General features: G+C 39.4%; 1 long non-coding RNA gene across 1 annotated transcript in view; it reads right to left on the bottom strand.

The window, feature by feature from the left end:
* Positions 1-20,342, bottom strand: part of LOC144026359 (uncharacterized) — a 255,125-nt gene that overhangs the window by 218,191 nt on the left and 16,592 nt on the right. The window contains exon 2 of the long non-coding RNA XR_013285114.1: positions 15,812-15,920. This is a non-coding gene — a long non-coding RNA (uncharacterized LOC144026359). The remainder of the gene's footprint in view (positions 1-15,811; positions 15,921-20,342) is intronic.

Below are 20,342 nucleotides of genomic sequence, written 5' to 3'. Positions count from 1 at the left end.
CACCGGATTGATCTCCCAAGAAACAGCTGCTTGGTGTCAAGATGCCATGCGACTCTGTCAACTCCATTGAAGATGTAGACTTGAGTTTTTATTTTATTTATTTTCTTTTAAACACGGCACGCAATGTCTCACTGGAGTTAACTGAAACAGCACTTGTATCAATGAGCACAACTATCAAACTGCAATCATGCACAAGTGGTTGGCTCCACTAAATTGACGCCGTGGTTCCATTATAGAATAACTGTTGGTTTTAGAATTGTAGCATAATAATAATGTCAGTTAGGTCACACTGTCAAGAAAGATGATGATACATTGATAGTCTGTATTCTTCATGAGATAACAAAGATAACTTGTGACATCACAACACTTTCCGGTCCTAACTTGATTTTGCATGCCACGACTGTATATAAATAACACTAAAATGTTTTAAGAATTATAATTATTGTAACCTTGTTGGCTGAAGCTGTAGTGTACAGAGTAGAAGCCACACTCCCAATAATATCTTGTCTTGTTTTAAATGTATTTTAGCCTTCAGCATTTCAGTTAGTTGAAATGACAAACATAACAAGAGAGTAGAGCGTAAACGTAAACCTCTTTCAGGGAGGAATGTTAAAAATATTAATGAAGTTTCTAGTAATTAAAGTAGTAAAACTAGTTGAATTTCTAGTCAGGAGTGTTCAGGAACAGAGAGGCAGTGCCATTACAATTACAATTGTGAAGGATGGATCGCTATGAGCTATATTAAGTCCGTATCCCAATGAGGCGCAAACGTTAGCGACCTAGCGAATGTTGATTTCTTGCCAGGATTCATTTAAGGTTGCAACATTCACTAAACATTTTCTAAATGTTCACGAACAGTTTTAATGGTTTCTCTTGTCACAGGAAAATTTTGAACATGTTCAGTTCGTTGAAAACCATCAAACGTTTAGCGAAGGTTTGTAAACCTTGAACGAGACCTGACGTGTACGCGCATTCGCTAGTTTTTCCAACATTTGCTAACATTCACCCTTCAGTTGGATACGGGCATAAATATGTCTATCTGTCCTTTTAGCCCAGATTCTTCATTGGCCCGAGAAATATGTTAGTTTTATAAAAGTCTAGTTAATTGTATCTTTCCTTTTGTTGTTTTTGCTGTGAAAACATCATTCACAAAACAGACTAATCCAAGATGCTTCACATAGTGAAATTTAAACCAGATAAGAAGCTGAACAGCTTGAGATGAATAAGCCTTTTACTTCCAGGGATTGCCATGGGAATCACTCAGCTAATCAGCTGAATAAGAATACAATCCTCTCCAAATTGTTCTTGGCAGGTTGTTAATAGGTAACAGTTTTACTCATTTTGCAGTTACAGTATGTTCCCAATTGGAAAAAGTTTCAGTCTGTCCCATAACGAAGATGGCCATAGACCATGGATTTCGAACATGCAAACATGACAAATCAATGGGTCAGTGTGGCTCAATTACTGTGAATGATGTGTGCATCATAGATTCAAGATACTTAACATACTGTAGCGTATAGTGTCAACAATAAATAGGTTCCTAGCAACCCTTCAGTTGGTTCTGCATGTTCTCCTCATGAATAAGTTCATTTTGTCCACTTCTCCTGTTTCTGCCTACGCTCCCAATGTGCTCAAGTAAAATGGAGCCTCAGGTGAGCCACTAGTTGGTGTAAGTGTTCGTGTAAATGTCATGGCTTGCAAAGCATGCAACTGTTTCACAGCTCCATCTCCACAAGATGTCTAACAAGCTACATTTTACGTTTCCTCTAACATTTATGTCCTCCCACACAAAATAAATGTCGAGGATGGCCTACTTTCACCTGTACAATCTTAATTAAAAAGCTGACATTCATTGTCTTTGAGTGCTGCATCCTTGATAATATGAGTGAAATATAATTCCAAAGAATCTTGTCACATGTTCAAACCTTAATTTGTTGTTTGATTGCCGAAAACTTGTTGATCAGAGGATGAACAGTCATTTGTTTCCTGCAGTTGCTTTCTCTCATTTTGACAATTAACAATTACCTCTCGAGATAGCGGTTCATTTTACAAGGGCCTTAATTGCAAATTGTTGAGTGATTGAGGCATAATTTACTAAGAAACCTCGTCATTCTGTTATTCAGGCTACACTTGCACTCAGAATTAAAATCAAATGGCAAGTTGTGACCATGGAGAAGTGCTATACAATGAGAGCAATCATGTCTGCATTATATAAAAGTATCAAATCAGCAGACTGAGGGGCATAAATTGGCTCGACACCAGCTGTCTAATTAGCTTTATCCTACTCTTGAAAGCAGTGAAGGAATAGTTGTATGTGTTCTGTTTCCCCCAGAAATCAAAACACTGCAGAGAGAGAGAGAGAGAGAGAGAGAGAGAGAGAGAGAGAGAGAGAGAGAGAGAGAGAGAGAGAGAGAGAGAGAGAGAGAGAGAGAGAGAGAGAGAGAGAGAGAGAGAGAGAGAGAGAGAGAGAGAGAGAGAGAGAGAAAGCTCAGATTGAATCATACATTAAGTCCATGGAAAACCTTCCCTCGCTTATTTTGGCAACACTCTAAAGACTCACTAGGGGCTAGGGTAGAATTTACATTTTAATAAAGACTTAGCTGATTGCCATTTAGGCAGTTTCTCCCAAACTGCTAGATTGAATATTTCCAGAAAAATACACAGTTTATATCCACCATGTTCACCCAAGACGTGCCCTATTTCCCCTGCGTATAAAGAAATGGGCCAACCAAGTATAGAGCGTATTCTCATGGGCTTCGGAAAAAACATTTTTTTAGAAAAAATATTTGCTATTGCCTTGGTGTGCTTTGGGTGTTTGCAGAATACATTGGGTGTTTTTTTCCCTCTGTCTTTCTCTAAAACATACAATTTTAAATACTGCCATGGTCCCAAAAACGTATTTATACGTTTTTGTTTTCTTTATGCTAGAGCATACAGAAGGCTTTGATGCAGCCTCTGAACTGAAGAGAATGCTTAAAGCAATGGTAGTTACAAAAACGGCGGCAACAGAGAATAATAGATCATCCAGGGTCATGTTGCAAAAGCTCTCTTCCCCAGTGTTTCAAACAAATTTGTGAATAATGATGAAACTTAGCTATATTCAAATGATAATTGCTGAAAAACAGAAACTGATACAACGGTATATTTTTGTATCAGTTTCTGTTTTTTCCCAGATGAAAGAAGAGACTCTAATCTTTCCTTTGGTATGTTCCAATGTTTTTATAGCAATAGAACATATTCTGTGGGCCTTGCAAAATCAGTGAAAATCCAGTAAAATAGCCGGGAGCAAAGGAGGTTGCTTCAGTGAAAATGGCTGGGAGTGAATGCGTTAAAAGCAGCACATCGGTTAAAAAAGGTGAGGTTGTATTCCATTTGTACAATTCTAGCACGCTCTGGTGGTTAGGTTTAAATTTAATTGGGAATATTTTGGCCAATGTGGCAGTTATCCCATAAATCAGTCATACCAGCAAATATTTTTCAACTTTTCCACCAAAAAAACATAACTTTTCGTCCTCTGCAGCCGAACACAGCATTGTGAACTACATAAAACATGATACTTTGCACCGCTGAGCCAATAGCACATGACAATGACATGCGACATGTGCGCCAAGCCCATTTTCGTTCTCTGTTATGTACACAAAACACAATATTGTGTTTTTTTTTCTTCCTCCATATGAGCTTGTTTTTTAAAGCAATATTGTGACTTTTAATAAAGTATTGTGATAATTATCATATTGTGATGTTCATATCGTGATATTTATTGCTTTGTGATGATTGTATATCGTAGAAACACGTATGGTGGCTAAAATGTGTTATGCGCAACTAAAGGCTTACCTCCCAATATGTGCTTGAGCCCGAACAGATGTCTCTTTGCAGTTCAGTTGAATGACCACTTTTGAGGAAATTGAAGTTCTACTCATTTGCACGTCAACGGCATCCTGGGTTCTCAAAGACAAGTGTACATAAAATTGTGGTTGTTGATGTATGCTCGCAAGGCACAAGTGATAGTTGGTGTACACTGAAAATGATACATACCACATAATGTCATTGCATAGATGCACACACACACACACACACACACACACACACACACACACACACACACACACACACACACACACACACGCCACTTGAGAGCTTGTTGGAGAAACATACTGTCCTGGAAAGTGGAGGAACAGCAGAGTCGCTATTTAGGGATGCATTATATACGCTGGCATTACAAGGCAGCCACAGAAAACCGTTTGTATGCATTCTAAATATTCTCAACCTTTGTACAAAATATGAGACCCTAGCAGAAAGATTTGGGGCTCCAGGGAATGCGGAGTTCATTTTTGTTATGACAGGTACGGCGAGGAGTAGCGGGAGTACGTTGACAGGTGGCACAGTGACGAGCGCCACTGACGAATTTTGTTCAAACGAAGACGTAACATGTCACTATCGTCAGGACTTGTCACTTCACTGTCATTTAGCAACAGCCTGTGTGGGAGTGAAGACCCGTCCACATGCGTGCGTCGTTATCGGCCACACGACAGTCGGAGGCGTGAGCTCTGACTGGTCAAGGATCAGCAACCGACGCTGTTCACCAGTCATCGCTTGTACAAATCAAAGACATTAAAAGCTCTTCCAGCTGGGAAAAACAAATGCGCCCGTGTTGTCAGGCTTTGCTGATGCAGCCCTGACATTGTTTTAAAAATGAACAGATTCTCCCTTGTAAATGGCATGGGCTCCTGGCACATCTTATCAAACGCTCCCTTTCTTATCAGCCAGCCCCAGTGGAAACTATTGCGAGAAGGCAGGTTGTCATATGACACACAGCGCCGTGACGAGCCGCAGCTCGGTAGAGTTTGCCACACCACTGGCGGCTCCTAAGTGATAATACATAACACAACAGTACCTGTGGGCTCTTAGATAGCGCCAAGGGGAAATATGAACCCCGTGGTGATCCGTATCTGTCTTATTAAAGAGCTGACCTTGACCACTGGGGAAAACTGGATTAGTCTGATTTCCAACAAAGAGACAGGATGATGTTATGCTGTTGAAATGAAGAGCCTTTTCCTTTTTATGCCCTCGTCCTGGCTCTCGCTTTTTTCCCCGCCCTCGCTCTCAATGTCTTGTTTTTACTGGCAGTGTTCATTGTCCTATTAAACAAAAGGAAGGGCTGATGCACCAGCCGGCAGAATGTAAACACTCCAAACATTCACTCTGCACCCAAACAAACACACGCTAATTTTCAACTATCACGCATATGAGAGTCTTGCATGTAAGTGAACTTTTGAGGTAAAGCTCTTTTATCTGTCATCAGTGACTCCTTTATTGTACAGAGCGTTTCAGGCGAGCACTGCGGCACGGTCTGAACGGTTGTAACCTTGAACACAGTGACCTTTGCTCGCTTTAAATCCATTTTGAACACCAGTAATTGTGGAATGAAAACTGATAGTCTCAAAGGACAAAGGCCAGTTCTTGACTAAATGAATGGAAAGGTATTTACGTCGCTGAATTGACTGCGGGACATTGAATTGACCTCACATTAAAGGGTCACTTCACTCATTTCTCTTCTCCCACGTGAGGCATTAGTGCCCGCTTTCCTCCTCCCTTTGTCCTCCCCTTTCCCTTACTCTTACTCCCTCTCTTCTTGTTCCTCTGCGTTCACCGTCAGACCTTATCTCAAAGACCAGATCACTATGGCAACAATTAGTCACATCATCATCGCCCACACTCGCGTTTGATGGCTGTTTTTACTTTGGAGGGTTTGTCGAGGCGCTCGTACCTAAACGGCACATAGCCAAATATGCTGTGATGACGAAGGAGCAATGTTGCCATCTGTTGGATTGGGATCTTTCCAGGCAGCCGGTGACACTGAAAAACCATCCAGAGTCGCTGTGATGACTAATGACTGTCAATCACACGTCAATTAAGACCTTCAGTTCCGAGTTGGAACCAGGCAGAGCCATAAATGTCCCCCTGTGCAAAAGGTCAGCTTCCTTCCCCTCAAAAGCTGGCGTCAAATGTCGCCATTCACTATGAGAGAGGCATACAGATGTGACTCAGGTAGGATGGCAGCTTGTCAAATTAAATCTGGAGCATTTGGGCTCATAACCAGGATCCGCATTTATTCACTGCTTGTCATTTTGTATATCTCTTAATGAAAAGAGCGCTCTCATGCTGCAAGAGCCCATCTAATGTGAGAGATAATCTATTGGCTGAGATTTTGGCTCAGTGTTACCATTATAACCTCGGTTCTGTCTGTTCCCTGGAGGCAATAATTACATTTTTTCCTCATCTTTTCTCTTCTCCTATCATTAACTGATGAAATATTTCATAGTAAGAAATAATGTTCCATGTAGTGGGCAGATCATTGCTCTTGTTATTTATTCTGTTCGCTTTAATCTTTGCCGGGGAACGGGTGTTATGTTTACTTACATTATCAGGAGTTCTCCAGTAGACGCCGCCTAGGAAGATTTTTCTCAGCACTGTGACTGTGTGGTTGCAAGTGAATTACTGCAGTCTCCAAGTAAATAAACACTTCATATCTTATGGTGTCTGCTAACATTCAAGCTTTTGGCTACTTCTTATCTTGCTGTGTCATTTTGATCTTTACAGTTGGTATCGTCAGTATTGAAAGCTCAAGTTAAATTTAACAGTTAATGGCTACAATTACACAGTTTGAGGTACCATATTTTTACTGATTGTGTTGTATGGAAATATGACACTTTCATAATCACACTGTCATGGTCATATTCTTTGTAAGGAAGTTGCGTGAATCGAGGTTTCATCCAGATTTGATCATTTGGCAGTTAAAACGCACCATGTTTGTGGAGTTACAGAACTGCACAGTAAATTCTGTAGTGTGTAAATTTGACTCTAAGAGAGTCAATTTTGACTATTTAGATTTGGACCAAATAGACTCAATTTTAGAGTAAACTAAGATTTACACTAGGATGAGAGTAAAATTAAAAATTAAAAATACAATAAAATAAATAAATAAATAAATAAATAAATAAAACTCACTCAAGGGTTATGGTTCGAACTCACAACCTTCAGCTTGGGAGACTGCCACACTACCACCTGAGCTATGCCCCTCCTACTGTGTTTGCTTTTCTCCAAGAGACTAAAGATTGTTTTTTGTCTGTTGGAGTTGGGAATATTCCATGCAATCATGGAATCAGCTGCAGCTGACATGAGCAATATACCAGCAGAAAGCAAGAGCTGTGTGTCTCGGGGAGTAGATTGGTTGTCTCACAAGCTGAAGGTTGTGAGTTTGTTCCTACCTTGAGTCACTTTTATTAATTAATTAATTAATTTATTTATTTATTTATTTATTTATTTATTTATTTATTTATTTTCCAATTCTTTGTTTTACTCTCTCCCAAGTGTAAATATTACTCTAACACAGTCTGTTTGGTCCCTATCTAAATAGAGTCCAATTGACTCTACAGAATTTACTGTGCGGATGAAACGTCACATATCAGACACCAAAACTGTTTGTTCCATGAAAGAAATGAACTTTCACTTTACTCACACTATTGAGTGCTAACTGAGCCCACGCTGCATGCACCGAAGCCAGGCAAATGCACCACTACACGATTAATGACTCCATATAAGCATAGCTCTATAATAATTACAGTAGTTTTCTCAACACTTAGCAAGCACTAACAGCTTGACGCCATCTGTCACGTTCCTGTTCCTGAAAAATCAATGGGCCACAACTATGGAATTGCCAAAAGACAAACAATTGCAGGTTACAGCTGCTGCCATTCCTGTAGGAAGCTAAAATGTGTGCCTCAAACTCCACTTATCTGTGGAATATAATTATATATCATATGTAAAATATTCCTCCATTATCAATTCCTGCAAAAGGCAGACTACACCAGACAGCCACTCATTCACACCGTGAGAATTGGAGCCCACGCAGCCGGCACATAAGTCAGGCAACTGAACGTTTACACAATCAGTGACTTATAAGGACAATCATGTACTAAAATAAAACAACTAGTAGCCCCATGCCCATGAAATTATCAACTTCAAGACAAATGGTCATGTTATGGAAAGAGCATAGAGCATAGAGTAGCAAGACTGTTAAAAACATACATACACAAAAGAAAATGAATTATGAATGGAAATTCATGTCAGCACCGTCTATCTGGAAATACAGACCAACTTGTGAGACTTCAAATGAAGTTCTTATATGCAATTAGGCCGATGAGGGTTTTTTTTACAATCCTGAATATGTAGCTTTGTGCTACAATTTATATTTTACCACATTCCCATTTGTATGTATATTACTGTATATGCTCCTTCATGTACAGATGAATTCGACCCCAAGCCAACAATAAAGAATGTAGACTATTTCCATGTCATTTATTGTCAAATACATAATAATTTAATAGTTTCCTCACCAAAGTGCAGTTAGCTATCTTTGGCTGCTTAAAATAGCACTCAGCCGTAGTGTAAACAACCCCTCACCCTTGTAAAAAAAAAAAAAAAAATGCCTTAAATATTTTTAGCTACACAAATTAATGTGTATACTTTATTCCTGTTCATTATTTATTCATTTGGAGCATGTATCCATGACAGACTTTTTCCTCTTCAGAGACCTGACATTGAAAAACCTAAGTCATAATTTACATGGTGAAAAAGGACTTTCAAAAAAAAAAAAATACCTGTTTGCACTCCATATGACCTCCCAGCAAGCAGCTGAGTAGAAAAGTTGTCTTGATAACAACAGATAAAAATGCTTTATGGCTTGTCTTTCAATTACTGCTCTATTTCCCATGCTTCCCACCTCTCAGTCAAGTTTATGGAGGTTATCGCGACACAGATACTTTTGTTTGTTGATCCCTTATTGGTTCATGTTATTCATGGATTCCGCTTGCCTTATTATGTACCTGTTGTGGATGTAACTTGTATGTAATTGGGGTTTGTTCGTCTTGTTCCACATGGGTGATAAACATTATGTATTCTGTTTCTGTTTGTTGTTTTAGGGTTATGATAATTTTTTGATTTTTCTTTATAGTTAGTTTTTATTTTTTTATTTCTTAGAAAATGCTTTTAAGTTCACTTTTTAAAATTGTATTATTTTTTGTTTTTTTCCTGTATATGGAGCATATTCCTATGCAAGATTTTTTTTGTATGATATTATTTGAGGGGCGGCACGGTGAACTAGTGGTTAGCACGTCCACCTGTCAGTTCTGAGGACTCGGGTTTGAGTCCAGGCTCCGGCGTTCCTGGGTGGAGTTTGCATGTTCTCCCCGTGCCTGCGTGGGTCTTCTCCAGGTTCTCCGGTCTCCTCCCACATTCCAAAGACATACATGGCAGGTTAATTGGGCGCTCCCAATTGTCCCTAGGTGTGCTTGTGAGTGTGGATGGTTGTTCGTCTCTGTGTGCCCTGCGATTGGCTGGCAACCAGTCCAGGGTGTACCCTCCCCAGAGCCAGCTGAGATAGGCTCCAGCACTCTTTGTGAGGAATAAGCGGTCAAGAAAATGAATGGATGGATATTATTTGACAAAGATGAAAACAAAGGGCATTTTTGCTATAATTCTAGTTTTATAAACATAAAATGTAGCTTCTGTTATTTCTTAAAAGCACTGTCATTTTTATTTATTTCATTTATGACTCCCCAAAGTTTTAGTTTAAATTAGTTCTGGTTTTTGTGCGCCCATTGATATTTTAGTTCAGCTGGCATTATTTAGAACAGTTGCTGTTACGTGGCATCTTTCATGACTAATCACACCATCTAACCCCATCCAGTGCAGTGACTATGCATTTTTTGTTAAAACCTTTGCCAATCCTGAAATGTCAACTATACAAGACTTCAATTGATCTTCTTCGGAACATTTAGCAATCAAAATAGGAGGCGTATGATGAAACACACGGAGAACATCCACCATCCTCACTGAAGAGGTCAGGGAGAAGCAGCTACAGTAAAAACCACAAAGCACATCCAGACATCAATATTGATGAGATGGACTTCATGCTATGCTGTGTCTATCACCGAACAAAGATACTCCGATTAAATATGTTCACTAGGGTGGCTTTTAAGCCTCTGGCACATGCAGACTATTGGAGTGAGTCCGAGGTATTGATAAGGACACGCAGTGCCGTCGGGAAGAGAGGGCGAGGAAGTATCCATTGAGCTGCAATGTAATTAAAGTGCAAGGGGGGGCGATTGTGGGTTTTATGCACTTTCTCATTGACTTTCATTCACGTGAGAGCAAGGTCACCAGCAAGGTGTTTAGAGCAATCTCCACAAATTGTTGGACTGGGCCTTGATAATCTCCACGGTTTTTAATGGATCTAAGATCTGTTTACCAAGTGAGTGCACTTCACAAAGTCATTTGGCAATTGTTTTAACCTCTAACGCAATAATAGAACTGGAATTGGCTTTTTGATCAATGACATCAGTGGTTAGGTTGATATATTCAATAAGCACGACAACCTTGAGCCTCATAGAATTACTGTGTGTTTATGTGTGTAAATGTGCCGGTGTGAATTACACAGAGAGGTGGGTGGTCTCTTTGTATTTTGCTCTTGCACTGTACAGAGTGTAGCACACCACAGGAATTGAAAAGGTATTACTGTACTTTAGCTTTTGTCCTGGTAGGTAAAGTTTTGATTATTAAATGAAAATAAAAATTTGGATAATGAATGGCTTGACTGATTATTATTATTATTATTATTATTATTATTAAGTCTTGAAGCAACTGGGATTAAGGGAGTGCAGTAATAGGGTGCAACCAGCAGAGGTGCTGTTGATTCACACAATCATCTATTTTCTACAATGCGTCAAGGGAGACAACTCCACTGAACTGCTTGCCAGTCAATCACAGGGCACATGCAGAGACACAAAACTATTGACTTTGACATTCACACCATCACGGAGTGGGAACTGAACCCAAACAGCCTGCATGGAAATCAGGAGAATGTATCACCTCACCAATCAGTTTCACATGCTCAGCTACTTTGCTTCCTGAAAAACATCATATCAACACCAGCTGTTCCTGCTCAAAAAAAAAAAAAAATGTGAAGAAAAGCATGCTTCTCAAAATAAACATCTCTGTGGTGGTGAAAAGCGTTCAGATTATTTATTAATTAATCGGTGGTGCACTGCATCAAACAGTACTGTTTGCTCACTTCAAGCAATTAAATAAAGTAATCAAAATACATCATACAGTGCAGTTCTACCCAATGTAAACTGCAACCACCAAAATCAAACAGCATACAATTGTAAATTAAGTATTATAATTGACAATTAACTTTTATCCAAGGTTGGGCTAATTATTGTGACCCAGCAGACTGAGTTGAAGATTTAATTTGGGCCGGCTGAAGATTAGAAATTGGTAACCAGTCTCAAGTTTTGCGCACTGAAATAGAAGAAAGTTTAAAGTCAACCCCCTCAAAAATTCTTGAGAATAATGTTCTTTGCAACCAACTAGTCTAAATATGCTAATATGTTGCTGTATTCTGGTTATATTGTGTTGGTGGAATATGAATTAAGCAGAAAAATCCAGCAGTTTTTATCAACATCAGAAGGTAGCCATTTTGTCACTTGCTGTCAAGTGCAAATGACATCAGTCGCTCCGGTCTCAGGTAACAACCCATCACAGCTCAGATTCAGAAAACAGGTGAGCTGTGATTGGTCGTTGCCTGAGCAACTGTGATGTCATCTTCAATTGACACCAAGTGGCAAAATTGCCGTCCACAGAGATAGATAAGGATGGCTGGATTTTGCTTCATAATGCATATTTCACAAATGTAATAATAATCAGACTAGTGAGGTCACATTTAACATAATGGTCAAGAAATGTTTAAGGTTTACTTAACCTATAATATAATAGTCTTAGAAAATATTGGTGGCGGGTAGATGGCTCAGTGGGTAAACACCACTTACTTTGGAAACAGGAGAAAGTGCTGGTAATAAAATTAGATTTAGTATTAGTGCTGCTAATAAAATCAGTATAATTTTTTAACCACTGTTAACCTGGTAACCCATTTCTTGGTAGGTTTAACTCATCAGTATGGGTAGTTTGGGATAAAAATCTTGACAAAATGTGCTGGGTATAAATAACCTAGTCCATTTTGGACCGAGTGCTGTGTTAGCTATTTCACCCAATTTGGTTTATGCTGACCCAGCAGTCATTTACATGATGTTATGCACGGTTATTTTAGCTTGGCGAAACAACAAATCTAGTGGTGGCCACATACTTTTGCACAATACTGAATTTGGAGGAGGAGGATCTACTGGGATGGCGTACTGTACTGTCTTGTCATGTGTAAGAATGTATAGTGAGGCCTGGCAAAGAATTCAGTGAGTCTGGAGAAGGAAAGGGTCTCTGGTCTCTCTGAGGGCTGTAATGTTTCCTCTAGTCTACTCTCAGGCAGTAATAGTTGAATGGATCGGATTGGACGTGCCTGAAGACACGACCAGCCTCTAGATTTGCTGCCAGCAAATCTCAACAGCCACCATCTTAAGCTCAAATAAGAGCTGCGGTCACTGCCCTGCCAATAATTTGAATAACTCCCGTGTAAAGTCTCTCTTTGTTTGGATAGCGACTTTCTCACATCCCTGTGCAGCATGTCAAGCAAGACACAAGCTTGGAGGAGAGGAGGAGAGGTAGACGGGTAAAGGAAGATGACTTTCTCTCAAGCCACCTTCGATGATCTCACGCCTCGTCACGAGCCACGTTTGTAAAATGTAATTTAATACAGTGCGCACCTTATCTAAGGTGTTATTCGTCAGTGATGTTTAGAGCCAAATGAGACAAGGCTGAAAAGAGGGGGAGGAGGAATGAAGAGTACGGTTTCATAAGTCTTTGACAAGTGCTGTGACTTGCTACATCGTACTGCGGCTCAAATGCAAGAGGGAAATGCGTTTCCAGTCTTTTAACGCAGCATTCCTTCACCCACTGCCATTTCTTTGTCATCTTAAGATCCATGGAACAATACCCATAATTCAGATCCGTTTTCCTGGCCTCCTTGTCGCGCTCATGGGGAAAAAAAGTTGCTGGATGGATTCCCCCAAGTTTCACACTAAAAAAAACGTGTCAGATTCTCAGACATACAATGAGAACATGATTAGGGGACTTCGCACAGAGATGCCTCAAAGGCCTTACCACAAAAGCCTGTAGAAATTGAGAAGATAAAAGCACAAACTCATTAGCTTACCAGGTTTCCAATCACATCTTTTTTTTTCCATTTGCTGGGTGTCTCAGTCTGCAGGGCTCTTGTGCGACCAGAGAGTTTTTGTGCAACTTCAAAGGATTCATTGCTCCATCAGAACTTGAGCTGATACATTTGATTAGAATATAGGTGACAAGCCTCTTCTCTTCTCTCTGGTGAATTTGACTCTTGTTCCATCACAAGCACATGGCGCCCCGTCCTCTTCCATTTTGGTGCATGAGCACAGACAATGCAGCATTTGTATGTACAGTATAGCCACTTTCTGTTCTCAGCCTGATGTTCCCCCCCCCCCCCCCCCCCTTTTTGCTTTGGCGTGACAAACTTCCTTTCTCACAATTTTCTTCAAGAACATTGGAGAGTGTGAACGTATTTGTACCCATCCAATATAATACAGCTATAAGGCAGGATATTTCCCAAAAGGCACACAGTTCAGTCCACAAACAATAATTGACTTTGTGTCCACAGCACGGAGTGGCAATGGAGATGCAGATGGATTCGGCAGACTTTGCTCATTTTGAAAGCCACTTAATAGAATGTTTCCATATTTTTAGATATGGCTTAATAATGAACATCAGAGCATCTGCTCAATATGCAATCATTGGTAACACTTGCACTGCATCATATTGACGAATGTCTCTACAATTTGCCCCTTCAATAGATTTATGGAAACCATAGGCGTGTCTAGCCCATTTTTGAGGTGCTCAAGCCCAAAAATTGAGAGATCTTACCAAGTCAGAAAATAGTTAAAACTATACCGAAGTGGACTTGATTTAAATGTAGTATTTTAACAACAGGAATACAATAGCACTCCCACCCTGGCCTCAAAAATGGTTTGATCCACCTATTCCTTTCCAGCCTCTGCAAACCGAACGCCTCAGCATTGGATGAGCTGGAAACTGACACACCCCTAAAGTTCTGATCTTAGAATTGCCCCTGATGGAAACCAAAATGATAGTATGAAGCAGTGCATTTCAACAAATACCATTCAGAGCTTTAATGAGTTACTTTAGTGGGTTTAGAGTAGTCCGAATTGAATTGTGTATAATTCTGGGAACATTTTTATTTTTTTTGCCGTATAAAAAAAGTGTAATTGCACATCCACTCCAGTAGTTGGCAGTGGCACTCTCATTGTCAGACTGCACAAGGAGTATTAGCTCTTCTGCAGAGGTGTACTTACAACAATTTTGCAAAGAAATGACACCATTTAGAGGCATCGGAGAGTTGGGCTGGTTGGGCATGAAATATTTTCTTATCCCTGGGGTGGGGCTAGAAGAGTCTTGTGATTTCTCTTAGCCTATCGAGAAATAATAAGCCAGACTTCAAAAGGTTAGGATCTCTCTGAGAGTATCCATTGAAACTGACAATTATTATTCTTTAAGCAGAATTCTGTGCAGTTCTCTTCTGTAGCAATCTCTAAAGATTTTCAGGTATACCTAATCCAATGGCCAATAAGTACAGCTATGCAAGTATTTTAAAACACATGCTGCTGCTTCATCTTGTAAACAGTTTTAAGTTTTCTTTACTCCCACAAGAAATCCACAAGCTGCTGTGTACAACCCTGCTGTTGGAGATTCAAACTAAACAACAATTTTGACTTCCCACATGCACATCCTCTGTGCTGTTCTGTCAGAATGTAACTTGAAGCTTGAAGATGATGATTATTCTTGGTGCTGGATTCCCTGTCATGAGTGACTGGATTCAAAAGTGCAGCCATACACACATACATACAAGTCAGTCTGCCCCACTTTGAATCATCCCCCTGGGTACACCATATGGGTGATGTTGAAAGATATATTGCTGTCATTTGTGATTCTGTCTTTTGGTCGGAGGGGAAAAAAAAAATGTGCTGCCTCGTGCAATAATGGAAGAGGTAAGATATGAGCCTATTATCCCATTAAGGTGGTCACGTCAGAATGTGCAGCCTTCATTTCCAGACACCTCATCCTCCTGCACCATTTCCTCTCGAAGCTCCTCAGCGATGCTGCACTACCATCTGGTGGGGATGCCATGGGCAGACTCACTCATGGCAAGCGTTCAATCCGCCTCCTCGCTCGCCCTCCCTCCTTCCTTCCTTCCCTCCCTCCCTCCCTCGCTCTCCCCAGACTGATTTATCTGTCTGTCACTGATGACATTGTATAACTGCTGGGTTTAAATTAGCAGCAGTCTGATAAAACCCTATAAATGAATCAAATCTCCTTGGGCTTAAAGTCTTCTAATTAGCTGACCAAATATATTGGAGTGCAGCTGCAGTTACAGAAGCACCATTAATATGGCTGTGAGTTGACAGATACCTGAGACGACTTCTATTTATGATGGGGGGGGTTTGTTTGCTCGGATAAAGGAGACTGCTTTTAAGTCTGTGGCAGCTGTTTGACTTCTCCAAAAGACAGGACAACACATTATGTAATGCAATTAGGCGTCAGCATTAATAGCAAGCAATTGTGCCGGCAAGAAGCCAGATGGGATGGCTTTATATAACTGCCAAAAATTGACAAACTAAAGAATCATGGTCACCCTTTCCTCACACACACACAAACACAGGGGCACAAAAAAACACAACTTTTGATTGTGTTTGTGTACCGGGCCCAGGGACATCTTAACAAATTGGTATGACATAATTGTAATATTGCTTACCGTATGTCACATTGTTAATCTGCGTAGCTTGGTTTACATTCGTCTGCTCTGCTGCAATGGAGGTCAATCATTGGGGAAAGTGCTCTCACTCAGATTCATTGAATTAAGCCTGCATGCATAAAGAAGATGGAGAATAGCTGTAAGCACTTTGTGTGTACTATTTGCATAATTCCCTTCATTTGGGTTCATCTTTTTATTATGCCCAAAGGATATTTTGATCTACAGACTATAGACAAGCACGCGATAAGTATAATAGATACAGCGGATTACTCAAACAAATATGTTAACAACATATGCTACATAAATTAACAACCATTATCTTCGTGTGAGTGTCTGTTCTTAAGAAGCATTCTGTGCATCCCTACGGACAAAAGCAGCCGTGATAAACAAAACGGAGAGGATTTTAAACAGCATCAAAAGATGATTTCATGTATTTTGCATGATAATCATCATACATCCTTCATTGTGTTGAATGTGATGATGCAAAGTGATGCTTTTCAAGGTGATGACGACTTCTTCGTGTGTAATTAAACCTCCAAGAAGGCTATAGAGAAGAGACATATACCGTACGAGTAACTATTTAAATCTGTGGAACTCTGCGTGTTTGTGTGTGCATGTACATTAATTCCAATCGATGCATGGGTGTCCTGGGTATACGAGTATATGTAGCATGGCGAGTGTGTGAGGTGAATAGCAATGGGCTCTGTTGAAGATACAGTCTCTGCTGCCATCTATAGGCAGTGAATCTACATGAGAACTGTGATGCATTCTTTCTCATTTATTCAGACATAAACATACGTAGCATGTTTTTACAATATTAACGCAAATTGTGAGTCTACCAACGATTGAAGACTTCAGCTCATCTCCACCTCATAGCCCTGGAAATGACTTGCAGTCCAGTCGGTGTAAATCAAAGCAATAGTGCGGCCTGGGTCCATGTCAGGGTTTTATAACTCAGATTGATTGGGATTATATAATGATGCCGGTGACTGGCTGACTCCACTCAATGAGTCTGTAAAAGCCAGGGAAGCTCTCAGAGAGAGCTCAGGTTGTAAAAGCGCCTTAACAGATAAAGGCCAATTCACTCGAGGTGGAGCGAAAAGGCCACCAGCTGAGGCTGTGAAATCAGACTGTGAAAGCGAATTGGAGTACACGCCGGACATTTTATGTTACAATTCATGCAGCACTTCCATTTATGTTGTAACTTTCAGTTGGATTGATGTCACATTTGCAAACCAAGATGGCTACCTTTGCATCATTAACAGTTTATAACTACATATATTTAAGTATTTATTTTAAATTAAAAACAACAAAATGTATCCTTAAACATTGCTGCACTTACCAAAACCAGTTGTCATTTTCACATTTTCACAACTAGTTTTCAGGAACGTAACTAATAAAGTAACTTGTAATCTAATTGAGTTACTTTTAAAACCAAGTAATAAATAGTTACTTTTAAAATCAAGTACTTGTAATAAAATTTAGTACTTTGAAAATCAAGAAATCTGTAAAGTAAATTACTTTAAAATTAAGTCATCAAAAGTAACGTAAATTATTTTTTTTTCCAGGTAACTGCAGCAAGACTGTTCACTGCACACCAAGCGATGGTGTACTGCACATGGACTGGCGTGCTGCAGTGAAAAAACTGCAACCCTGTATCAGGTTTTTAGGCGCACAATGTATTGTAATGTACTGATTGATTGATTGATTGATTTTATTTTAATCTTGTAGTTTTGAACAAAGCATGAGTAAGGTCTAGTCAATGTTTAATGTTTTATAGTGTATATTTTAATAATTACTCCATAATAATTTCTTCATAAATACTAAAATTGTACAATAATAAAATAAAATACTTCAACTGTGTTCTAATTTTCATTTATTTTTTATTCATATTTTAAAGTCAATTGGTAAATTGATTTATTGTAAATATCTATCCATTTTATTTTGTATACCTCCGACCATCATAAGGTCATGGGTGAACTAACTTCGGGTGTGAGGCGGGTTACAGCCTCCACTGGTTGCCAGCCGATCACAGTTTATTGTAAATTAAATAAAACAATATTACTAAAATAATATTAGATTTGTTCAACATTGTAAAATACTAGTCAATAATACACATGAATTAATTATAGAAATAATATAATTCTGAAACTAGATATGAAATGAAGTAATGATATAATGAAATATATTTATTAAAAAAATAAATAAATAACCTTATCCTAAGTGAGGACAAGTGGTATAGAAGATGGATAAATGTAGCCCTTGAATACAAAAGGCCTATTTGTGGGCATGTTCAGGTGGTGTAAGTCGCATCTTGTGCCTGGATCCTCAAAAATTCCTACTTTTCATGGTGACCTGAACGCACCATTATATTTCTGTTGAACTCTTTACACTGCAATGTGCCCATTAGCACTTAAACAACTGGACTCCATTTTGCAGTGAACTGTGGAGCACAGTATTTGCCCAAGTTCAATTCTAAAGAGCTAAAATGATTCAATTTTCCTGCTTTTTGATTTGACATGTAGCACATTTCCGGATGCGTGCCGTTTCCATCAAAAGTGTTGTGCAAGTTAATGTAGTGTGGCAAAGGAGGTCTTTGTTAAATGGACTGCAAAACCTGAAGGTGTCCTCAATGGCTGGACACTTATTAGGAGCAAACGACAAGCACCTGAATCGAATAAAGAACCCGCTGAGAAAAGCTCTTATGAGGCGGACTTCATTAAAATCCATTCATTTATTTTCTGGAAAGCTGAGATGAGAGGTGGGACAACAATAATAATGGACCAGATTTATATGGTGCTTTTCTAGCCACTCAAAGACACTTTACATTGGATACATTATTCATGCACTCACACATTCACACTCTGGTGGCGGTAAACTACTTCAGTAGCCACAGCTGCCCTGGAGCAGGCTGACGGAAGCGTGGCTGCCAATGTGCACCTACGACCCCTCCGAACACCACCAAACATTCGTACCTTCCGTAAACCAGTGTGAGCAGCAATGGAGGCAATGTGTGTGAAGTATCTTGCCCAAGGACACGACGACACATGACTTGGGGAGAGCGGGGATCAAACGGTCAACCTTCTGGTTACTGGATGACCGTCTGTACCAATTCCAGAGGAGTTCAAAGTAAACATGGTGCATCAGCATTTGGCTGTTATGCTGCACACAAAATGGCATACGCTACCAACAAAGCTGAAATTAGCCCCAAATGTAAACAGTTTTAAATCCTGGTTAAAAACTTTGCTTTCTTCCTCATACTTATGATTAAGGTCTTTTAGAGATTTTCTATATTCATTTTTTCCTAAATGATGCTCTTACACTGTACGTTCTTTTTGTATTCTTTTTTCTTCACTTTGCTTTTAAATGTCTTAATTATTCTGCTTTTTAAGTGTCTTAAATTTGTTTGTCTTTAAGTGTTGCATTTTGCCCTTAAATGTTCTATTTTTTTATCTATGTGGAGCAAATCAAGTTACCTTGTGGATGAAATGAGCTTTATAAATAAAGCTGCCTTACCTTGCCTTAATTATAAGAGTTCAGTGTTGTTTAATGACTCTGAGGCCCCTTTTATGTAGATGTTATTAACATCTTATTCTTTCTATTGCTCTGAACGTGGGCGATGACTTTACAGCGGACGCTTAATAAAATTATATTTGCCTCTGAAGAATTTAAAAAGCAAATAAAAGTCTGAGTCAGAGCGTCTGATAAGTTTCAAAAAGTGGATCAGTTTATCAGTTGTACCATTGCAATGTAAATGTGAAGAATGTAATATGAGAGAGAGGAAGACAGTGTGAAAGAGGGACAGCAAGACAGCGCGCACGTGCGAGAGAGAGAGAGAGAGAGAGAGAGAGAGAGAGAGAGAGAGAGAGAGAGAGAGAGAGAGAGAGAGAGAGAGAGAGAATTTAAAAATTTACAATACAATATGGCAAGTGATTAGCACCTGTGCGTCATTCTGAGGATGAGGGTTCAAATCCCAGGTCTGAATTTCCACTGTGGTGTTTGCATGTTCTTTGTGGAGTCTCTCCAGGATTTAAAAAAAAAAAAAAAAAAAAAAAACATTTCATTCTGCAAACACTTCTTTCAACAAAGCAGATGAGTGATGTGAAAAGGTAATTATCATTAGTCATGTTCAAATGAACAGCTTATTGTGAGAGCAGATGTGATTAACTTTTAGTGCTATTTTAGTAACACAATTATGCCACAATTTGCTTATCTCAAACACTAACTTGTTGCTCATTAACTTCTCATAACCAGAAAGAAACCATTTTCTATACTTATCTCCTTTATGATTGTGGATAGCTGGAGCCTATCTGAGCTGACTTTGGGTGAAATGCCAACTACACCCTGGAATGGACTCCATTTAATCGCAAGGCCAAAATAAATGGCAGACAACCATAACATTCATACTTAAATTTACACAGTCACTGATTAGGAACTAAACCCACACTGCCTGCATGATAGATATTTGCCTCTTAGCCAAACTGTTACCTGAGATGGAGTGGTTTAGGAAAGGGATAGATGAATTAGATAC

Source organism: Festucalex cinctus, chromosome 9 (assembly GCF_051991245.1).
Source record: "Festucalex cinctus isolate MCC-2025b chromosome 9, RoL_Fcin_1.0, whole genome shotgun sequence".
NCBI classification, from domain to species: Eukaryota; Metazoa; Chordata; class Actinopteri; order Syngnathiformes; family Syngnathidae; genus Festucalex; species Festucalex cinctus.
This window is presented reverse-complemented; position numbering and strand designations above follow the sequence as displayed.